At 38.1% G+C, this 22,617-nt stretch overlaps 1 protein-coding gene and 1 pseudogene across 2 annotated transcripts in view; one reads left to right on the top strand and one right to left on the bottom strand.

Moving 5' to 3' along the window:
- The window catches only part of COL4A5 (collagen type IV alpha 5 chain), a 245,474-nt gene that overhangs the window by 56,324 nt on the left and 166,533 nt on the right, over positions 1 to 22,617 (top strand). The gene's annotated exons all lie outside the window — the stretch shown is intronic.
- LOC129399587 (platelet-activating factor acetylhydrolase IB subunit beta-like) lies at positions 10,576 to 18,218 on the bottom strand (annotated as a pseudogene).

Consider the following 22,617-nt stretch of genomic DNA (forward strand, 5'->3'; position numbering starts at 1 on the left):
AATGAATCCCCGTGAGGTGCAGTTACAGACTTAAAAACTTTCATGGTTACATTTCAGTCATACAATGCTCGAGTACCCATCTCTCCACCAGTGCCCGTTCTCCACCACCAGTGATCCTAGTGTGCCTTCCCACCACCCCCACTTGATCCTCCCCATCCATCACGCCCCACTTCTGTGTCAGGGTATACCCTTTTGCTCTCTCTCTCTCTCTCTCTCATTTTTGGTGTTGTGGTTTGCAATAGAGGTATTGAGAGAGACAGAGACATAAACAAAGAATTAAAGTGCCTGCCATAGAGTCAGGTTGTTTGCCGGGGGGTAGGGTGGTGGAGTGGGTGGCAGGAGGGATATATGGGATATATTTTTGGTGGGATGTGTAACTGGTGGAGGTATTGATATTGGGAGATTGCGTGACTAAAACCCAATCATGAAAGTTTGTAACTATATCTCTAGGTGATTCAATAAAAAGCAATACATTTTTAAAAAGGGGAAAAAAGAAAAAATAAAGTATCTGGTGTAAACACTCATTATTTGAAATAATTAAGGTACAAGAACTATTGTCTAAATGTGTATATTTGTTTGTATCTGTATTGGATTGTTAGAATATCTAACCTGGAGAATCTTGTGAGCTGAAATAATTGTGGTACATAAAAACAGGTTCAAAGAGTAAAGGTTTAGTTTAAAACATGAGTTTCTATAGTTAGAAAATTGGTTGCAAAACATAAAAAACAAGTAAATTGTGGAAAGTCATTCCATAATTATGCATCTTCTTGATAATTAATATTGTTTGGATGTCAGTACTCCCTAAATTGACAGAAGAATTCAGTGAAATTTCTATAATTTCTATAAAAAGACACTCCAGTGTCTTCTTTTCAGATATTGAGAAAATGATGTAAATTTTTTATTTGGAACTGTAAGAAACCAGAATATTCAAAATGTTCTCAGAAAAAGAAAAGTTAAAGGACTCTTACTTAACAATGTCAAAACCTATTAAAAAGTTGCTGTAATCATAATTGTGTGACACTGACATAAGGAAGTATATAGATGAAATAGAATTGAGAGTCCAAGAAAAACTTATTTTTACAGTGAATTAATTTTTGACAAGGGTGCAAAAACAATTAGATAAAATAAAGAGTATAATTTTCAACAAATGGTTATAGGTCTGCATGCAAAAGAATATCTTGACCCATTTTTATATAGACTTTGCAGTATATAAAAATTAATTCAAAGTATGTCTTCTCTCAAAATTTGCAAAATAGGCAAATTTCTAAAGACAAAAAATAGCTGTTGTTTATGGCTTGTCGTGGATTAGAAGTAAACGAATGATATATGAATATTATAAGATTAGTTTGATGATGGTTGTCAAATTCTACGTATATACTAAAAACCATTGAACTGTGTGGAATATGTCATTGAATGTAAGTGAAAAACAAGTAGATTTCAGATTTAGTTCATTTTCTCCTAAATATTTCTCATAATTAGCATAATATTTGCTTTCAAATTTTCTTTTGATATAAAATTTTTAATAATATGAATTTCCTAAACTTCAAATATGAGGCTTTAGAAGTGCATACATGTATGTAATTTGTCACCTGCCCAGTCTATTTGACCTAATGCTCTATCAGAACCACCTTTTTTCATTTATTTTTCCAGAAATGTTTATTGAGACACCATGATTTAAATTGTATTCATAATAGAGTTGTTTACAGGCATACAGTGTTCCACCACCAATGTCCTCTTCCCTCAACCAATGTCCTCAGTTTCCCTTCCACCTCTGGTATTCCCACTTGCCAGGCATATAAAAAATGTTGGTTTTGTAATTCTTGATCCAATAAAATTTAAAGAAATAACAAATAGAATTTTTATTGTATCTTATTTATTATTATTATTTTTTTGCTTTTTGGGTCACACCTAGTGATGCACAGGCTCTGCACTCAAGAATCACTCCTGGCGGTGCTCAGGGGACCATATGGGATGCTGGAATTGAACCCAGGTCGGCTACATGCAAGGCAAATGCCCTACCCACTGTGCTATTGTTCCAGCCCCAAGGTTTTTAATGCTTTAGGAGAGATATTGTAGACACTTATGCTGAACACAATTTTAAAGGTTTGATTCTTATTATCATAGTATTGTGGTCTTTTATATTTTCCTTTTATCTATGATGTTAGTAAATTTCCAAGGCCAAATTAAAACAAATAACTGAAGACAGGTTCATCTTATGTTAATCTCTACATTTGAGAAACAACTTTAGTTGCAGTCCTTAAAAAAAGATGTTGAAATTTATGATATGTCTGTGCAAGCCGGGGAGAATGAAAAGATTCAGTTTTGTCAATAGACAGCCTATACATTTTTGGCATAAAATTAAGATTCATCAGCTACATTGTCTTTTCTCAGTAAAGCCATATTTGTGCTGTAATCATTTATCTGAAAATAAATAATTTTACGTGGTGCTGGACATTTTCATAACCACGAATCTACAAAGCAGAGTAACCAGAAATAACTTAAAATCATGTGATTTTGGAGTATCAGAAGTTATGTTTATAATTACTTCATTTGAACCACTAATTTGTAGTTGGCAATTTGCATACTTTTCCCCCCCAGAGTTAGTAGTAGAAATGACCATTGAGAAAAAAAGGAGACAAAAAGCAGCGATCTGAATTCAACTGCTATTTGTGGTTCTAAAGTCTTCTCAGCCTCTTATAAGCTTATTTTCTAACACTGGACATAGTTAACTATGTTAACTATTCCTATATGCATCAATAACAAATACCATTTGTCATATTATTTGTAAAAAATAATGGAAAGGTCGGACTACAGGTGAATCTCACGAAAACAATGTTCATGAGAAATGGACTAGTTGCTGATGTTCCATTTGCCCTCAGCAGAACAAACATCTCCAAATGCAGCATTTATGTGTACTTAGGTCAAGAACTCAACATGACAAAGGACCTGACACCTGAGCTGCGCAGGAGGAAGAGAGCCCTGTAGAACACCTTCAAGAGCGTCAAAGAAGTTGTTAAGAGGATGAAGAACCTCTGGCTCTGGGCACATCTTTTCGACTCCACCTTTCTTCCTGCATTAACATATGCTTCAGAGAACTGGGCCCTGCAAAAAAAAACAGGATAAGAACGTTATTCAGGCCTCCCAAAGAGGAATTGAAGGAGCTATGCTCGGAGTATCACGTTTGACTCAAGTGAGAGAAGAAATCCTGAGTTCCGACCTCCGTCGAAGATCGAGAACCAGGGATGCTGTCTCGTTTGCCAAGGCATCTCAAAATCAGATGAGCTGTACACGTAATGTGATTTGGAGACAGCCACTCAACTAGAGCTGTTACCGACTGTATTTCAAGGGACATCAAAAGAATGCCTGGCCGCCCACATGTGAGGTGGTCAGACTTCGTCAAGACCCTGAACGAACAGTTTGAGGGTCTCTATGTGTTTCTGGCAGACGCCATTGGGCTAAACTAGCACACGACAGTGACTAATGGAGACATTACGGGCGCCCATTCGAGCAAATTGATGAGCAACGGGATGACAAGTGATACAAATGATTATTTGTAAATTGTTAAAATGTTTTGTTATATTTTTCATATTCCCAAATATTTTATATCCCAAAATATTTAATGTATTCACCATGTATATAATCTTTTAATGGCAGGTTCATCATCATCGTCATCATCCCGTTGATCGTCGAATTTCTCGAGCAGTCTCAGTAACGTCTCCATTCCTCCTAGCCCTGAGATTTTAGAAGCCTCTCTTTACATGTTCTTTCCAACAGTGCCACATTGGAGGCATTTTCAGGGTCAGGAGAATGAGATCCATCATTGTTACTGGTTTTGAAATATGAATATGCCATGTGGAGTTTGCGAGGCTCTCCCATGTGGGCAGGACACTCAAGGTAGCTTGCCAGGTTCTCCCAGAGGAAGAACCAGGCTAAAAGATCGGTTGCGCGCTTCTGGGATCTTGGTGTTATAGTCTCTGGATGTTGGCCGTTGGTGGGATTACCCGGTGCCGGGGTGCAGTCCCTGGGTGTGACCGCCTAGCTACTGGCAAATGGGAATCTGGGTGGAAGAGGCCCAGTCCCGATTCGAGCAGGCTTGGAGGTCTCAACTCCGGGTCACCTGGGTTCCTCTGCTGGTTCCTTCATGCGTGAGGCTAGTCCGAACGTGTGGAGAGGGGCCTTGAGTATGGCTGTGGCTAGGCTCCGGAGGTCTTTGGCCACAGGAGCTCTGCTCGGGGCAGGGCAGGGAGGGGAGCTGAGGCCCACCCCCTCTTAGGGGCCCTGGGGAAGACAGTCAGGCTCAGGGGCAAGAGACTGTCTGCATCGCTCTCTTCTGGTAGTTTGGTGTTATAGTCTCTGGATATAACACCAAGCTAATGGCGGGTTATGAATAATATCACTTCAAAATGTTTATTTGGTTATTAATTGAAAATGTATATATGTCACAAAATTTTATTTAAATTTTTAAATATTTTTTCATAAGGTTGTTCACATTAATTGATTGCATTCAATATTTCAACACCAATCCCACCACCATTATACCTTCCCACCACTATTATTTTGAACTTTCCCACTACCATTCAAGCCTGCCTGCCACAGGAAGATTCTAGACAATTTATTTTCTAGTGCTTATTATGAATATGAGAGGTTGTGTGGCCACGAAAGCGGCCACTCGCTCTCAGAATTCTAATATTGTAAGTTATTGGGGTCCGGAGACATCTCTGTAGGGAGCTAATCCATTTTGAGATCCATTTGTGAATCTCTGGATCAAGGACATTAATGCGCTTAAATGGCACCTGGAGGCAGTTTGTGGGCATGACAGCTAGGACCCTGAAGGGGCAGGGGTATGGGAAGGGACCACTGGTTCCGGCCATCACCATGTGGCCTGGAATCTTTTGTCCCTTGTCCCTGTGTAGCTGGGTTTTTCTTCTGGAGGTTTGTGGCTACCGGGGGTTCATTTGGAGTGGGCAGAGAGAGGACACCCACTCCATCTGAGGTGCCTCCATGAAATTGGGTCGACTTCCGGTCTGGAAAAATCTCCAGTGAGCTGCTGTCTTCCCGGATTCATTGAATAAAGTCTCTGAATCAAGGCCACTGATGGTCTTAAATGGCGCCCAGAGACAGGTGTGGGCGTGACAGCCAGGACCCCGAACGGTTGGGGAGATGGGAAGGGACGGCCTGTCCCTGCTGCCGCCACCTGGCCTGGAGTCCTTGCTCCCTGGTCACCAGATTTTCTTATTAATTTTTTCCATTGCAATTTATAAGTAATGCCTTTCTTCCCTTAATTCCAAAGAAAATAACTGCTTTTGGTTTTTATTATTTTTTTTGGCTTTTTGGATCATACCAGGCAATACTCAGGGGTGACTCTTGGCTCTGCACTTAGAAATTACTCCTGGTGGAGGAGGTTGACTCCATGGCTTCGAGGCTGGCCTCACGTTCCGGGGAAAGGTCAACTCAGAGAAGCGATCACCAACTACATTGTAGTCGAAGGCCATGTGGGGGAAGGGAGTTGCGGGCTGAATGAGGGCTAGAGACTGAGCACAGCGGCCACTCAACACCTTTATTGCAAACCACAACAGCTAATTAGAGAGAGAAAACAGAAGGGAATGCCTTGCCACAGTGGCAGGGTGGGGTGGGGGGGAGATGGGATTGGGGAGGGTGGGAGGGACACTGGGTTTACGGGTGGTGGAGAATGGGCACTGGTGAAGGGATGGATGGGTTCCAAACTTTGTATGAGGGAAGTATAAGCACAAAAGTGTATAAATCTGTAACTGTACCCTCACGGTGATTCTCTAATTAAAAATAAATAAATTTAAAAAAAAAATAAAATAAAAAAAAATAAAAGTATAAGAACTCTGAACACAAAAGAGCTAGACTTTGGAGATATTATTGAGGACTAAACTTAATGGTGAAAAATTATATGTTCTAATATGGAAAATTCTACTTTGTAAAAAATGTTAATTCTCCCCCAATTTAATCTGCTGATGAATGTAATTCCTCCTCAGCAATAAAGTTAGAAAAGTTAAAAAAAAAAAAAGAAATTACTCCTGGTGGTGCTCGAAGGACCATACGGGGATCCCGAGGATTGTACATGGTCGGCTCATGTGAGGCAAAGCCCTCCTCACTCTACTATCAGTTCAACCCTGCTTTCAGTTTTAATAAGGAAATTAAGTGTTATTTAAAGAAACAATATTAATGGACTCACTGGGTAGATCTTGTATTACGATTATATAAGTCTGTTACTTGCTTTCATTCCCATGGTTATGTTTTCTTTAAAGGGAACCTAGGCATGTTAAATATCTCAAAATTCACAGGTACATTGTGAATTCTTCGTCACTGGAGTTATTATCTAGGTAAGATTAGATGCATAAAGCTGTTCTAAGTGTTTGGGAGATAGCTTAGAGGGCTTGAGAACATGCTTCACATATATGAGCTGGGGTCTTAATCCCTTAATCTTCAGCACTGCATGGTCCCCAAGCACTGCCAGGTGAAGCCACAAAATAGATGAAAACTAATTTAAGTATGTGAATGGAGGGTTATGCACTTGTCTAGCACACAGCCAACCTGGGTTCAACCTGATGCCTGAAAAGAGTGATCTCTGAGCTCAAAACCTGGAGTAAACCCTGAGAACAGTTGTGTGTGGCCTATAAAATACAAAAAGTTTACTTATTTAGATACAAAGCATAGATCAATTTAGATGTATAGCATTGATCATATAGAGCTGAGATCATGAATGCTTATGATTTTGGTATGTTATGATCCTTGCATTTATTTTTATATATCGATCACAAACATGCTTATATAAAAATATCTCCTCCTCCTCAAATATTGCCCTTTTTTCTTAACAAGTTTGCAATCTTACTAGGTTAAAAACCTATTTCTTGAAAATTTTGCAGTCTTTCTTGGTAAAAACCTATTAGAATAGCATGTGGAAAATATGGAGTTTTTTATGTGTCTTAACAGTATCCGAAGGATTGTTTTTTCCCCTCTGTTATTTAAACACTTTGGTTTACAAAGTTGTTCATGATACATTTGTTTTAGGCACTCAATGTTCCAGCACTAATCCCACTACCATTGTAACCTTCCTTCTACTATGTCTCTATTTTCCCAATATTTTCCATAGTAGCACAAAATAATTTTACTTATATTGCTTGTTACATTAATGGCTAATGAACTTATCAAAAGATACTTCAGTAAAATAATATTTGTGAATAATATATCTCACCATGGGTCATTAAATCCTTGTCGGAGTGTTTACTAAGCTGTTTTTTTGCTAATTAAGCCTTCTGTGTTCATGTTTTTGTTTATTAAGCTTAGTTGGTGTCTATGTTACTTTACCATCTATTTTGGTGTGCTCCTATTAGGATGCCAGTATTGTAGAAGTTGGAGGGGATAACACAGCCTCAAATGCACCCACATGCTCCAGAAACTCCAGAATATTTAACTGGGCCATGAGTTAACATGGTGGTGGTTATAGGATGTTGGTGTGGTTTCCAGGAATTCTGGAAGTATGGGTGTATGGGAGAGGGGATGCTGTCCACTTCCCAGCCAAGAAAACCCCAGATTTCTTTTTTAATTGAATCATCATGAGATACAGTTACAAAGCTTTCATGTTTTGAGTTTCAAACACACAATGATCGAACACCTATCCCTCCACCAGTGCACTTTTTCCACCACCAGTGTCCCCAGTATCCCCCCTTTCCCAACACTACCCCTGCCCCTATGGCACACAATTTCCCCCACACTCTCTACTTTTGGGCATTGTGGTTTGCAATATAGATACTGAGAGGCTATCACGTTTGTTTTTTTATCTACTTTCAGCACGTCTCCCATCCCAAACAATTCCTCCATCATTGACTTAGTGATCCCTTCTCTATTCCAGCGGCCTTTTCCCCCAGCTCATAAGCCAGGCTTCCAACTATGGAGCAATATTCCTGAGCTTTGTGTCTACTGTCCTTGGGTGTCAGTCTCAAATTATGTTATTTTATATTCCACAAATGAGTGCTGTCATTTCTGACTCATTTTACTTCGCATGATAATCCCAGAGATCTTAGCATAAAAGTTCAGTGTACATGGAATTTTTGGCAGGTTGGTGTCTATAGAAGCTAATTGTGAGGCAGTGAGGTTGGACTGTTGCCATGGCAGCCCCTATGGCTACTAGGTCTTCAGCAGGTCTGGTATGCTGTCTGTACTCTTTCTGAGATTCCCTCAGAATTTTCATCCCATAGACTGGTTTACCATTGGATTTTTGCAGCTTGTTGATATCTTCTCAGTTTTAATTGTGAGTCTGTAAAGATGGGTTCATGGATGAGTTTATAAATCAGCAGTTGTAGAATGTCTTGGCACTGTTTTTCTGTGTAGAATGCTCATAATACTCTGCTTATCTTATGTCATTTATCTCATTTAATAACTATTTGTACATTATTACTGTAGTAATTTACTTATTTTTCTAATCTCATTTTTAGGTGACAGAATTGTCTACGGAGACTTTGTCTCCCCCTAGAAAAGACCATGTTCTCTCTTGAATACCTATCTCTTTCTCCCCTGACATTTCTCTTAATTTCTTTTGATAAAACTATTTTACTTCACTAAAAATCTAGAGTGATAAGATAGCAAATAATATCAGAATACAAATAAAAATTTGCACCGATCCAGTTCTCTTTATATAAAGAATATATAGTTACTTGTAGCGAAAATTGGGAAATTTTCTCTTAATTAAATAAATTTCATTTGATGTCTGTCTTATCTCCCAGATAATCTACTTTAAGTGCCATTCAGGATAGTTTTCTAATGTAAAAATGTAGGACTGCAGGAATACTACAGTAGGTGTAGGATTTGCCTTGCATGCAACACTCCAACTGGTCCTCGGAGCCCATTAGGAGTGATCCCTAAGCATGAGTGGAAGTAAGCCCTAAACATTGCCAAATGTGGGCTCCTCCCAAAGATTCTGTTGAAGATCGGAGAGGTAGTATAGCAGGTAATGCTCTTGCATTTCATGTATCCAACCTTGCTTAAATCTCCAGCACTCCATATGATTCCCACAACCTGCCATGAGTGAGTCCTGACACAGAGCACGGAGTAAGCCCTGAGCACAGCTTGATCCAAAAGCAAACAAAATATCCTATTCGTCTAATGCTATTAAAGTATGTAGTAATGGCCTTTATAAAAGTATTTCAATTTAGTGATTTGTCCATTTTTGTCCAGATTAGGTGCCCAAATAGCTCTTTTGCCTGATAACTTGTGCTTTTAAATTTTGAGACTCACATGGATTGTTTTATTTATAAGCATCCTGAAAACCTAGCATATTTCTTCTTGTATCTTTTCACATGACTCACCTCTTTTAATTAACTTTTTCTTTTCCTACTAAAAAAAATAGGATAATGAAAACTGAACTGTTCCTTTATCAAAGCTCTTTTGTTTTTTTTTTTTTAACATAATGCTTTTCATCAGGAAAGTAATTGTTAGTATTGGTGAATTATATGTTGTGTTCATATTTTAATATGAATATTTTTAGTTATGGATTTTTACAAAGTGGTAACTGCTGCCTTGTTTAAAAGGCCTCCAATCTGATTAATTTGTTCTTGTACAACTTGGTATTTCAAGAAGTACTTTTATGACTGCAAGAAGAAAATATTTCCTCATTACAGAAAATTTGGCAAAATATCTTGATTTTTGTTCAGAATTTGAAATCAAATAGGACTCTATTTGAAATATTAAACAACCCAAGAAATTTGATTTTAACTCTGCCTCTGATACTAAGTGCCACTTCATTTCTCATGTTTAAAATGATGGGGATAGATTAGGTAATTTTGAATACTTCCTACAGGACTCTGAAAACATTATTTTACTAATTATTTGAAAGAAATAGCCATACCTCTTTATGGGTTATAATAGGATATCAAATAATGGTTATGACAAAAGATAAATTTTTTAAAAGATACATTTTAAAAGATACATTTTTAATCTTCCAAATGGAGATTTGGTGTTAAAAGTAGCCAGGCTGAAGATCACTTCTGTTTTAAATTAAATTAATGTATTCTAAGCATTTCTGAGACTCAGGAGAGCAATCACTGTGTTATTTATTTACATTTTGGAGGAAGAGGTTTGGACCAAACCGGATATATTCAGGGGTTATTCCTGACCCTGCACTCAGGCAGTACCCCTGGTGGTGCTTGAGGAACCATATGGTATTCTGGATATCGAACCCGGGTCTGCTGTGTGCAAGGCAAGCACCCTATCTACTCTACTATCACTCCAACTCATATGCATATGTTTTAAAAAGCATGGCTAATAGTTTCTTTCCTTATCCCTTTTGATATAATGAAGCAGTTTCTTAGGGACAAAAATCTGCAAATCTTTTTTGTCAATATTTTTGTTTACTTTGTACCATTGCTTTAGATCAGTATGTGGGTCTGACTGCTACCCTTCTCAAATGGAAAATGGGAAAGAAATGCAACAAATTAATTTTTTCTTAAACAAATCTCTTTCATTCTCAAAGGCCAGAATCTAGAGGGTGACAAGGAGGGTGCATATGGAGAAACTGCTCACTTTCATATCACAAGGGTTTTACTTTTTTTATTAGTACTCCCATACCTTTACTGTTTGATCTACACAGTCATTAATAACATCTGGGATTGTCTCACGAGAATCCAAGGTAACAAAGTGTTCATGCTCATTGAGGGCCTTCATGCATCTCTTAATCCTATAACCCTGTACATGTAGGGTCTTATCATCAGACAACTAAAAATAAATTTCCCCAAAAATGGAACAGGACTCCAATTACCTATTTATCATGACCCACAGGGTTCATAAGGCACTTACCAGTACTGACCACCCTGACAGTATGGTCCAGTCTTGCCACATTTTTAAGTCTCAAAGCTTATCCCTTCAGAGATAGAAGAATACTAGCTTTCTGGAGCTCAGGAAATGCATTCTACAACTTGTTTATCTTCTCGAAGTTCAGCTTCGCATTCTTTGTTGCTACAACCCATACATGCATGGAATGGTCATTGGAACAGATGATTGCTGATATGAGTGCTGTCCTAATTTGGCCACACCACATAAATCCATTCTCAGTGTTCTGTGAATATCTTCACAGAGTAACCACTTCCACATTTTTATAGTTTTATCCCTTGGGGCAGACCTCCTATCTCTTCAAATCTCGCTATTTGATCTCCGTTCTGTGTGATGTCTACGAAAAATCATGTGATCATGGCCATGCATGGTTCTGATGCATTCGAAGTCCTAACAGTCCCATAGTTTAAGGATCATATATGCAGAACAGGAAGCCAGAAATTTGCTACTGTGGTAAAATGAAATACCCTGTAGAGTTTGTATGCCTCTTAAGCCTTTGTTCAGAGGGGCTGGAGTGACAGTAAGATAGAAAGCTGGTTTCACTTGTCTTGCATGTGGACAACCTGAGTTTGATCCCTGGCACAACCATATGGACCACTGAACACCAACAGGAGTGATCTCTTAGTACAGAGCCAAGAATAATCCTTGAGCACTACTGGGTATGGCTCAAAAAAGCAAACAAAATTTGTTCAAAATATCTTATATCATAATCCCACATCTTAATTTTACATCCTTTGAAACAAAGCATAACACTGAACACAAGTTGATAATGATTCAAGTGACTGGACTTCTATGGCCACTCAATGCATATTTTTCTAGTGGGCAGGAAATTCATTCTCTTGGATCTTATTTCTAAGAGATTCACCTGACTTAAAATCTTTTGCTTCATTAAGCTCTCTATTTCCATAACCTTCGTTTGCAAGCTAATAAGAGATGTCAACTTTTCCCAAAAGACCCGATTACTTATTATTTAATTCTTCATTCATTTCAAATTCAGCTTCTTTAAAAAAGCCGTACTGTCTCTTCATAGCTATTTGAATGAAGATAGCCTGTTGTAGCTGGATTTATTTAATCACGTTGTCTCTGGAACAGCTCTATTAATGGTATGTCCCTTCTTGGGAAATGGGATTTCTGGATTTATAATTAAATTTAAAATTTAAATTTATAAATAAATTTATAATTAAATTAAAATGTGATCCCTGGATTTATAATTAAATATGGTTTCTGTGCAGAAAGAAGTGATTCTTTTACAAATGAATCCAATGGGTAACCAGTAGATACTGTACAAGTGAGGTTCATTCCACTGGAGCTCTGCACAGCACCTCAGCAGGAACTCCTTAGTCCATGTTTTCCATATATTTTCATGTCTCTCACTCCAGTATATCTTGTATGATAATTATGTATTTGTGTGTTTTTAAAACATAAAGGATGGTGATGTTCTTCCATATAGAAATAATTTTTTGTCATTGCATGTAGACATGTTTTTTTTCCTCCCATGCATACCTGGTGTTGAATCATTCCCTGACATGATTTGCATGTCTTATTAATGTGATAATTCTCTAGCCCATGTATGAATGTTAGTATTAGAATGAAATGGAAGGGCCACCAGGAAGTTAGTTTTAGGGACTGTCTTGGCTCAAACTGGTCTGACCTTTTTCTTCTGTCAAGCTCTCCCTTCTCTATTAACATCTTGCCTACTTGTGCCTTTGAGATAAATTGCCCATTGAAGAGCTGTTTGATTTTCCTTCTTAGGATAACTGTAAGACAAAGGGCAGGGATGTGATCTAATTATGGTAAATATTTTTGCTGAGTCCTCTATAAATTAGCATAAACAGAGGGGTTCCTCTATTCCTTCACTCCAAACGGGCCAAACTATGATAGATATTTTGATCTATTATCATCTGCATCCCTCTTCCATCTCTTCTCAGTATGTTATTAATTAAATTAATACTTAAAATTTGTTTTATTTATTTGTTTTTGCTGTTTTTGGTCACACCTGGCGATACACAGGAGTTACTCCTGGCTCATGCACTCAGGAATCACTCCTGGCGGTGCTCGGGGGACCATATGGGACGATGGGAATCAAACCCCTATCGGCAGTGTGCAACGCAAATGCCCTACCTGCTGTGCTATCGCTCCAACCCCAAATTTGCTTAATTTTAAATATATGACTATTGCTTATTGATTGTTGCTTATAGTAGAACCATATAGAACTGATTATATTTTTTGTTGATTTTCCCTAGTGTGTCTAATTGTATTTCTTTTATAATGTAAATGTCATGCTCTTGGATTTTTTTATTTCAAAAGCTCTGCATATAGTTCTTTCACCCCAACCCTTGGAGAAGTGTCTTAACTTGTCTACTATCTGTGATCCCTTGTACCACATATGGTCTGCTGAACATTGTTAGGAGTAATTCTCAAGTACAGAAGTGTAAGCCCCTAACACTTCCTTAGGGTGGTCAAACCTTCCCACTCCACAATATCAATATTCATTAGCGAGACCTGTGATTTTCTTGATAACCAAAACTTTTATCATTATGTAGCGGCCCTTTTTTGCAGTGCTTTATGCCTTAGTCTGTTTGTCTGAAACTAATATAGCTATACCACATTCTTTATTGTTTTGTTATATAATTTTAATCTTTAATTTTAAACTTTTTGTATAACCTCATTTTTACATAAGATAAATAGCATACATGATACATTGCACTGTTTTATACGTTCTAATATTCCTGTATCCTATGTATTTTTGTCGATCAATGTGCCTACATAACATTTTGGTGACATGATTTTCAGAAATTTAAAAGAAAAAATAATGAATACAGTGTGTGTAGATTTAAGACTTACTGTCATTTTGCCATGTTTTCCATATGCTTTCATGTCTCTCACTCCAGTATATCTTGTATGATAATTATGTATTTGTGTTTTTTTTCACTTTTTATTGCAGAAACATTTAAAAGTGATTTTTTTTGGACTGAAGAGGTATTTTGAAAAGCTGAGGGACCAGAACGATAGTACAGCAAGTGCCATATTTGCCTTGCATGTGGTTGACTGAGCTTCAATCCCTCACACCCCATGTGGTCCTCTGAGCACTGCCATAGGATCCTCTGAGCACAAAGGGCGTTTGCCTTGCACGTGGCTGACCCGGGTTCAATTCCTCCGCCACTCTTGGAGAGCCTGGGAAGCTACCAAGAAAGTATCTCGTTTGCGTGGCAGAGCCTGGCAAGCTACTGTGGCATATTCGCTGTGCCAAAAACAGTAACAAGTCTCACAATGGAGATATTACTGGTGCCTGCTTGATCAAATTGATGAGCAACGGGATGATAGTGATACAGTGACAGGTTCTTATGACAGCTTAGAATATTCATGTATATTGGGCTATAGGTAGATAGTAGAGCAGGTAGGGTACTTGCCTTACATATGTTTGACCTGAGTTTGATTTTCAACACCCCATATGGTCCCCTGAGCACCTCCAGAAGTGATCCCTGAGCACAGAGCCAGGAGAAAGCCATGAGCACCAATGTTTGTGACCCCAAGACAAAACAAAACAAAAAAATCCAAAGAATATTCATATTCATGTTTATACTTTGGTTATAAGTTTGTATTTTGCTTCAACATATACTTAGAAATGGAAATGCTATGTTATATTTTAATTGTTTTATAACATACCAACTGTTTTATAAATCAAGTTGAACCACTTTTAATCCCCACTAGCAAAATGTAAAGAGTTCTATTTTCTCCATATTCTCAGTAACAGCTGTTATTGTCTTTTTTAATGTAGCTATAGGACTGGAGCAATAGCACACAGGTGGGGCGTTTGCCTTACATGCAGCTGACCCGGGTTCGATTCCTCTATCCCTCTCGGAGAGCCTGGGAAGCTACCGAGAGTATCCCACCCATATGGCAGAGCCTGGCAAGCTACCTGTGGTGTATTTGATATGCCAAGACAGTAACAACAAGTCTCACAATGGAGACGTTACTGGTACCTGCTCGAGCAAATCGATGAACAACAGGACGACAGTGCGACAGTGACAGTGCTAATGTAGCTATCTGGTGTGTGCAGTTTGTATTTTGCCTATTACTAATGATGTTGAGTATCTTTTAAAATGTAATTTCATATTGTTTAATTATTTTGGTTTTGGGTCCACATCCAGCAATGCTCAGGGGTTACTACTAGCTCTGCATTTAGGAATTGGTCCTGGCGGTGCTCAGGGAACCATGTGGGATGCTGGAGTGTGAACAGAGGTCGATGGCATGAAAAGCAAGCACTTTACCTTATTATAGCTCCAGCTCCCATTATCTTTTAATGTACTTAATGGACTTGTGTCTTTTTAAGATCTAATATTTTGTGCTTTAAAGATTTTGATATTTGCTGCTCAAAGAGATAGTATAGGGATTAAGATGTTTGCTTTGCACATGGGAACTCTGGTTTGATATCTGCCACCGCATCTGTTCTCCCACCCATTGCCAGGGTTGATCTTTAAGCACAGAAATTATCAAGAAAGTGCAGAAACAACTCATATCTTTTTGTTCCTTTTATGTGTGGGGTGCTATGTCAATATTATATTGGTTTGCATTTCCCTGATGATTGTTGATACAGAGCATTTTTTTTTTGCTTTTTGGGTCACACCCAGCGATGCTCAGGTGTTACTCCAGGCTCTGCACTCAGGAATTACTCCTGGCGGTGCTTGGGGGACCATATGGGATGCCGGGGATCGAACCCGGGTCGGCCGCATGCAAGGCAAACGCCTTACCCGCTGTGCCCCTGATACAGAGCATTTTATCATGTGCTTTTTGATCATTTGTATTTCTTATTTGAGGAAGTTTCTATTCATATCTCCTTCCCATTTTTTGATATGGTTAGATATTAACTTTCTTATAAAGTTCTGCCAATGCTTAGAAATTAACCCCTTACAGATAAGTGACGGTCAAATAATTACACCCAGTTTGTAGAATGCCTTTGTATTTTGGTCACCTCTTTCTTGGAGGTGCAGAGGCTTCTTAATTTAATGTAGCCCCTTTGTCTATCCTTGTATCTTCTTCCTTAAACTATAGTGTTGACTCCTTAAAGATGCATCTAGCTTCAGTGTTGTGAAGAGTTCTGCCTAAACTTTCTTCATTGTAACTTATAGATACAGGTCTGTTACCAAGATTTTAATCCATTTTGATTTAGCTTTTCTGTATGGTGTTAGAAAGAGGTCTGAGTTTAGTATTTTATATGTGTCCAACCAGTTTTCTCAGCACCATTTGTTGAAGATACTTTCTTTGCTTTATTTTTTTTCAAAATAGAAAGTTTATTTTAGTGACAGTAATTAATAAATTACTTTTATTACATTCAGAGACCAATTCATTGAACTATGCATATTATGCTATTTTCTCAAGTGTTCATAAAATATTTATCAAAATGCAACATATGCTGGGTTAAAAAGTTCTTTTTTAATAAAAGTAATTAATTAATTTTTTGTAATGGATCCCCGTGAGGTAGAGTTACAGACTTACAAACTTTTGTGGTTACGTTTCAATCATACAGTGTTCGAGTACCCATCCATACACCATGCCCATTCTCCACCACCAGTGATCCTTGCTCCTTTATGAAAGATTAGCTTTCCATAAACCTGAATATATATCTCTGGATTTTCAGTTCTTTTCCACTAATCTGAGAGACTGTCCTTTTTCTAGTACCACTCTGATTAAATTATCAGAGCTTTGCATTTCAGTTTAAGGTTGTGGACAGCACTGCCTTCCATTTTCCTGCTGGGATTGTTTTGGATAATCAGGGTAGAGGGTGTGTGTATGTTATTCTATTTAAATTTCAAATAAGTTTGATCTGTCTGTTAAAAAATGTCATGGGTTCATATCTCCTAACAGCTGCATAATATTCCATTGTGTAGATCTCACGATGATTCAATAAAATTAAAAAAAAAATTTTTTAAATGTCATGGGTATTTTGGTGCTTAAGCAATAGTGCAATGGGTACAGTACTTACCTTGCATTAGACCTCCTCTGGTTCTATCCCTGACACCCTATGTGGTCCCCTGGGCACTGCCAGGAGTGATCCCTCAGCACGGAGCAAGGAGTAAGCCCTGGGCACCGCTGAGTGTGTCCTACAAACCAAAAGCATCCCATCCCCCCAAAAAAGGTATTTTATAGGGATTCCATTGAATCTGCATAATGCTTTAGGGAATATTGTCATCTTGAAAATCTAATCATTCAGATCCATGAATGGAAAATGTGTTTCCATTTCCTATTGGACTCTTATTTCTCTTAGTATTTCTTTCAGAGTTTTCTTTTTATAGATCTTTCACCTCTTTTTTTAAAGCTTATTCCTAGGTACTTGGCATGGATAGTGGTGAGGAGGTGGGAATGTTATCTAGTCCATCCTTTCTGCACAACGGTATGAATATTCCTTTAAAAATGGGGGAGGGGCAGAGAAATAGTACAGCGGATAAGATGCTAGCCTTATACTAAGTCAACCCAGGTTCAATTCCCTGTCATCCCATATGGTCCCTTGAGCCCGACAAGGATTCCTGAGTGTAGAGCCAAGAGTAACCCCTTGCACTGGCGGGTGTGTCCCCTAAAACAAAACAAAATTAGGAACTGAGTTTTTTTTTCAAATGATGTGGTAATTTTATTTTTCACAATAGCATCTACAAACTCTTGAAAACACATCGTAATACAACCTACCTGTAATTAATGTCACATCCGTTTGGACTTATAAACTACCTGCAACCAGGACCCTTTAGCCTAAAGCAGAGCTTTTCTTTTTTAAATTGAATCATCATGAGAACAGTTACAAAGCTTTCAGGTTTAAGTCTCAGTCATACAATGATCAAACACCCATCTTTTCACCAGTGCACATTTTCTACCACCAAGAACCCCAGTATATCCTCCTCTCACCCCCTACTCGCCTATGTGGCAGATAATTTTCACTTTACTCTCTCTTTACTTTGATTACATTCAATTTTTCGACAGAAGACCCGCTATTATTATTTGTAATTTACCCCAATAATCAGACCTGCCGAAAAGGCATCATTAGATAATTTGTTTTCTATTACTGATAATGAAGAACATATGATGCTGTGCAACCACTATTGCAGCCATGCAGTTTTGAATTTCTTGTATTTTAGTAATTAATTTCAGAGGTATTTCTGCCAGAAGCTGCTGCGTTCCGAGATAAGTTTGTGTGCCTCTGAGATCATGGCCATTCAGGAGCGGAGGAGCCGTTTGTGGGCAGCAACTCGGGGTCTCATCTGGGTGGGAAGCAGGGCCAGTTCCGCCCCTACTATCTCGAGATTTCCCACGGTCCCCCCCTCGTCACTGCAGACTCCTACCTCTCTTTCCAATAGGCTTTGAAAGATGGTGGTCGCCATTTTGCCATGGAGGGGAAAACACCAAGGGACAAAAACCCTTCCCCTCTGGGGGCAGCACAGGGTTGTAGCTTAGTTCACAGTACAAGAGCATTTCTCCCAGAAGCCGCTGCGTTCTGAGACTGGTTTGTGTGCCTCTGGGTTCATGGCATTTGAGGAGTGTAGGAGCCTTTTGTGGGCGGCCAATCAGGGTCTCATCTGGGCAGGCAGAATTGAGCTTTTGTTTGATGCAGCAATTTCTGAACCAAAGCAGTTCTTGTAATATACACCACGGGGCCCAAAACAAAATGGATAAAATAATTTTGCATCCCTGTGCTTTTTTAACACTATCTTCTATAGCTAAAATCTGGAAACAGCCCAAGTGTCCAAGAATAGGTTAATGGATAAAGAATCTATGGTAGATATGCACAGTGGAATAATAGTTGGCCATCAAAAAGACAAATTTATGCAATTTACTGCTAATAGGTTAATGGATAAAGAATCTATGGTAGATATGCACAGTGGAATAATAGTTGGCCATCAAAAAGACAAATTTATGCAATTTACTGCTACATGGATGGATCCAAAAAGTATGTTTAATGAAGTTAGAGGGAGAGAGACTGCCATGAAATGGTCTCTCTCATAATATGGGATATAAAGAAACAGTGGTAGAATTGCAAATGCCTCAATAGGAAGAAAAGAACATGAGTATTGCTTTTCAGTAGGAAATATGGCATGTGGGTGGCTAGGACAAGGAGGGTACTACAACTATGGTGGAGGGAAATGTTCAACCTGGAGGAGATTAGGTTATCAAAAGTTGGTAAAATGTTATGCACTAAACCCTATCAGTAGCAGTACTGTAAACCATACTGCAAATACTTGTTTCTTAAAAAGTACCTCTCGTAGAGGCAGACTGGAGGTAGGAAGGCAAACAAGGGAGGTGAGTCATTGGTGGAGAGAAGTGTACACTGGTGAAGGGATTGGTGTTTAAACATTTTATGCCTGAAGCCCAATCATGGATAACCTTGTAAAAGCACAGTGACTAAATAAAATTTATAAAAAGAACCCAGTTTATACAGGAAAAAGATTTTTAATCATGTATATTAGTAGCTTGTATTCAAATAACTCACAATTTACAGCAGATAACACAATTTGAGGGATGGGGGTTGGCTCACATCCAGCAGTGCTCAAGGACTTACTCTTGCCTCTGTTCTCAGGGATCACTCTCAGTGGTACAGGGGGACCATATGTAATCATCAGGATTGAGCTACAAGTACAAGTACCCCCTGTACTGTCTCTCTCACCTCCTTTTCTCATTTTTGATGTATATTTATATTGCTATGAACTTTCCTCTTATCTGTCCATGTATTCTGTCCATGTATTCTGATGGCTTATGTGTTTAGTCTTTTCAAAGAGCTCTTTTATTTTCTATTTGATTTTCTCATTGATTCAATAGTTATATGAATAACATTAATCTCAAAATGTTTGAGTTTTTCCCAGCTTTCATTTTATGGTTAATTTCTAACTTCCTGACACTATGATCTGGAAAGATATTTGATATTATTTCAACCTTCCTGACTTACAGACTTTTTTAAGTATGTGTTCTACATTGGTGAATGTTCCATGTGCATAAGAAAGAATATTTACGTGTCTTTTTGGGAGACTGAGGAGCCATGTAAAATCTCTCAAACCCAGCTCTTCTAATTCCTCATTTAAGTTTATTATGTGATTATCGATTTTCTATCTGGTTGACCTATGACAGTGAGGTAATTTTAAAGTCTCCTCCTACTACTGTGTTCCTAGTGTTATCTTTTTTTCCAGGTTTATTGGTAATCCCATGTTACTTCATTACCATATATGTTAATGCCTTAATCATTATATAAAATTCATCCCTGTCTCATTACCAATTTTGGTTCTTGGTTTGGGGGGCCATAGCCAGCTTTATTCAGGGTTTACTCTTGGCTCTTTGCTCAGAGATAACTCCTGGAAAGGATCAGAGGACCATATATCTGGTACTACAGTTCAAACCCAGGTTTGCTCTGTGCAAGGCAAGGGCATTACTTGCTGTATTATCTCTCAGTCCTCATCATTACCTTTTAAATTTGAAATCTATTTTCTTTGATGTAAGTATGATTGTCCTTTCCTTTTCTAGGCTGCCATTTGAATATGCAGTTATTTTCTAATCTTTTGTTTTGAGTCTTTATCAGTGATGTTTTGTTGGATCTCTTGTGAATAGCAGAAGGTCGGATTTTATTTGCAGTCTATCCCGTTACTCTGAAAATGTTGAATGGGGAGCTCAATACATTAATTTTTAGTGATATTATTGATAGTTTTTAATTTTTTTTAAGTCTTAAGGCATTATAGAGCAGTCATAGTTGGCCCTTTCAGGTTTTTTAAAATTTTTTTAATTGATCACTGTGAGATAGACCCTTACAAAGCTGTTCATGATTGGATTTCAGTCATACAGTATTCCAACACCCATCCCTCCACCAGTGTACATTTCCCAGCACCAGTATCCCAGGTTCCCTCCCATCACCCCCTACCCCCAACCCTACCTGTCTCTATGGCAGGCGCTTTTCTTCTGTCTCTGTCTCTGTCTCTCGGTTTTGTTTGCTTCTCGTAATTTCACATTTCCTTGAATTCTCATGGCATAGTTTCTTCTTTGCCTACTTTGGTTTTTTGAATTTTCTTGCTTTAAACGAATCCAGATTATCAACTTAGAGATTTGAACTTCCTTTACTTTCCTGGCAGGTGTCATTGTAACTATTTATTTTTGTATTGCTTGTTTCCATAGGAATTTAGTCCTTTATTTGCAGTTGCAGTTTGCATTTTATGAGAAGAGGGGAATCTGGCTGTGTCCAGGGTATTTGTGCTGATGATATTCCTCCTTTTTGATTTTACAGATTTGAGACTCTGCAGTGTGTTTTCCAACAGTAAACTTCAAGAAGTCTGTTCCAGACCCTGTTGATGGAACATAGGGAATTTAGTCTAATGCCTACTCTTTTATTCTTGTTGAAGGGATGTTGGCCTGTGTCGAGCATCCCAGCACCTTTACATGGACTTCACCTGGATGAATGGCTTATTCCTTTACAGATTTTTTGCTTTTTACTCCTGGACTTTGGGCTGGACCTAGAGCCTTGCCATCTGTGCTCCTACTCTGCAACTTCTGGCTCTTAATATTTATGTGTACCCACCATCTGTCCAACTTTTATCCCTTTTAATTCAGTCTGTGTTTGTGTCTGAGGTGCATGGAGAACTATTGAAATCCCTCATTGCCATCTCTTTGCAGCTACTTATTCCTCTTGGGAGTAAAGCAAGGAACTTCTATTATCATCTTGGCGACATCCTGAATTATATACTTAAAATGTGTTGTTTTCATAATAATACAACTACATGTCACTGTATCTCAGTAAATCTATGTTTCTGGGATCAGAGCTCCTGAGCCTGTTGCTGTAGCAATTTATGAACAATGGCAAAAGGAAAGGCTAGTGTCCAATACTCAGATCTTACTGAATCTTCATACCCACTGTTATTGGTGGACTAACTAACCAATGTTTTAAGTGGTGATATATATGAAGTATAAATGTTATGTAATAAATAAGTATAAAAATATGAAATTACTGATTTTGTAGGAAGATATTTTATAAAATTATTTAAAAATAGCGTGCAAATATAGTGTTTATTATTTCCCAATTTTACTAGACTTTGGAACATATTTTAAGACACTGAACAGTCACAAATACATTATAAATAAAAGTTGCATTACTGTGGGCTAGAGAAATAGCACAGAATGTAGAGCACTTGCCTTGAACGTGGCTGTTCTGGATATTGAACCATGGCATCCCATATGGTCCCTTGAGTCCTGCATGAAGTGATCCACTAATGCAAAGCCCAGAGTAAGCCTTGAGCACCACTAGGTGTAGCCCCTAAACAAATTGCACTACCTTGTCCACAAACTGAAATTATTATTGCCTTGTTTTCTGAAAAAGTTAATTTAAATTTTCAGAAAGAATACCTTAAGTGTAAAATTACGTATTTTGTACTAAAAATTGCTTATGCTTACATCTATTTATATCTAATGAGTATTGGCAATATATGCATTCTAAGTCAGTGGCTAAGTCAGACAGTTTTTTTGGTTGTTTGTTTTGGGGCCACACCTGGCAGTGCTCAGGGCTTATTCCTAGCTCTACACTAAGGGATCACTGCTGGCGGTGCTGGAGGGACCAGATAGGGTGATGATGATAAAACCCAAGTCAGAGCGAGTGCAAGTGCCTTACCTATTGTACAATACTGTGAATCAGAATCTTCTAAATTTTTGTTTTTATCACTTTTTGAATTTCAAATTTGTATGTACAAATAGATAATATATATTTTTAATTAACCCCTATTCTTGAAACTGTGATTTTGAGGTATGGAATTATCC

Source organism: Sorex araneus, chromosome X (assembly GCF_027595985.1).
Source record: "Sorex araneus isolate mSorAra2 chromosome X, mSorAra2.pri, whole genome shotgun sequence".
Classification (NCBI taxonomy): domain Eukaryota; kingdom Metazoa; phylum Chordata; class Mammalia; order Eulipotyphla; family Soricidae; genus Sorex; species Sorex araneus.